A 1,782-nucleotide genomic window follows, 5' to 3' on the forward strand; every position below is an offset into this window, starting at 1 on the left:
AGGATTAGAGGAATTTAGTCCACTTGTTCTTAATAGAGCCATATTGCCATCATTGGAAGGTGGGGTTAATATGCATGGTTAAATCTCAGATTAAATAGAGTAGTGACGCCAGGTAAGTTACACATTGAAATTTATTGCCTCGACATTCACCTATTATTTTATACCTTGTGAGCATTTAGTATTTTGTTGAAGATTCATGTTGGGAATCCTAGTTTATCATTATCATATTTTATTTTATTGTTTTCAAATTTTTTCTCCAACAACTATCCTCACAATTTATCTCGTTTCTATCTAGTTATTGCACCGACATTAATAAAGAAAAGACAACCATCCCTGTGGGATCGATATTTGATAGATCACATTTGTTTACTACTTGCATCGGTAATGTATGATTGCACATCATTACTGTGATGTTAAAAAACCAATCATTGCTAAAGCCTTCATTCATACTTTGAGGTAGATTGTATTTAAATTAAAAATTGCATTAAGGATCACTCTTGTATTTAATTAATCTAATAATCACTATCCAAATTTATTGAGTTTTTTCTAAATTATATTCTTAATTATAATTTCAAAATTAATTGTTTAAGCTTATACAGTCCCTGTGGAGACGATAACTCATTTTTACTTACTTATTACTTGAACGACTACGTACACATACGTAACACGTAACAATTCGGTACAATTTTTTGGCATCGTTGCTAGGGACTGTTGCCTTAATCATTTTCCTTGTGAAATTATTTTTACAATTTGGTTTTTATTTATTTTTATTTATTTATTTATTTTAATCCTACTAATTTATTATTTATTTATTTATTTATTTTTTAGGTGTTTTATTAGTATAGATCGAATCATTGATCTATTACTTGTGGACCCTAAAATTGAGTGAACTTTTAGACAAAGAAGATGTGAGAGATCTACTGAAAGGTAAGCTGAGATGGACATTGGAAATCAAAATGATGGACAAGGTAATGGTGCCAATCAAGTGTACAACTGAATCCTTATTGCTTATGATAGGGATCGTGCCATCAAACAATACGCTGTGCCGTTCTTCAATGAGTCGAATCTGGGAACTAGGTGGTTGGATATCGAGGCACCACAATTTGAATTGAAACTAGTGATGTTTCAAATTCTCCAAATGATGGAGCAGTTTAGTGGTATGCCTATGGAAGATCTGCACTTGCACCATCGTTTGTTCATTGAGGTAGGTGATTCATTCAAGATAGCTGGTGTGACTGAAGATGCACTGAGGTTGAAACTGTTTCCATACTCATTGTGAGATCGAGCACGAGCATGGCTGAATTTATTATCACCAAGTTGAATATCTAAATGGTAAGAATTAGCTTAAAGGTTTTGGTAAAATACTTTCCACCAAGTAAGAACGCAAAGTTGCGTAATGAGATAACTACTTTCCAACAATTGGATGATGAGTGTTTGTACGAGGCATGGGAAAGATTCAAGGAATTACTTCGTAAGTGTCCTCATCACGAGATTCCTCATTGTATCCAATTGGAGACATTTAATAATGGTCTCTATGCACACACAAGATTAATGGTAGATGCTTTTGCAAATGGTGCAATTTTATTTAAGTCTTATAACAAGGCTTATGAGATCATTGAAAGGATTACAAACATTAACTACTAATGGCTGATGAATTGAGCAGTTTCAGGAAGATGAGTAGCCGGAGTGCATGAGGTGGACGCAATGACTTCACTTTCTCCTTAGGTATATTTTATTTCCTATATATTAAAATAGTTTACCACTAACAATTTAAATGATTTT

General features: G+C 32.9%; 1 non-coding gene across 1 annotated transcript; it reads right to left on the reverse strand.

Moving 5' to 3' along the window:
- Positions 1 to 1,387: 1,387 nt before the first annotated feature.
- Positions 1,388 to 1,493, reverse strand: LOC121207208 (small nucleolar RNA R71). Its single transcript, XR_005902307.1, has one exon. It is a non-coding gene; the product is annotated as a small nucleolar RNA R71 (small nucleolar RNA).
- Positions 1,494 to 1,782: the final 289 nt, after the last annotated feature.

The sequence above is a fragment of the Gossypium hirsutum genome, chromosome A01 (genome assembly GCF_007990345.1).
Source record: "Gossypium hirsutum isolate 1008001.06 chromosome A01, Gossypium_hirsutum_v2.1, whole genome shotgun sequence".
NCBI classification, from domain to species: domain Eukaryota; kingdom Viridiplantae; phylum Streptophyta; class Magnoliopsida; order Malvales; family Malvaceae; genus Gossypium; species Gossypium hirsutum.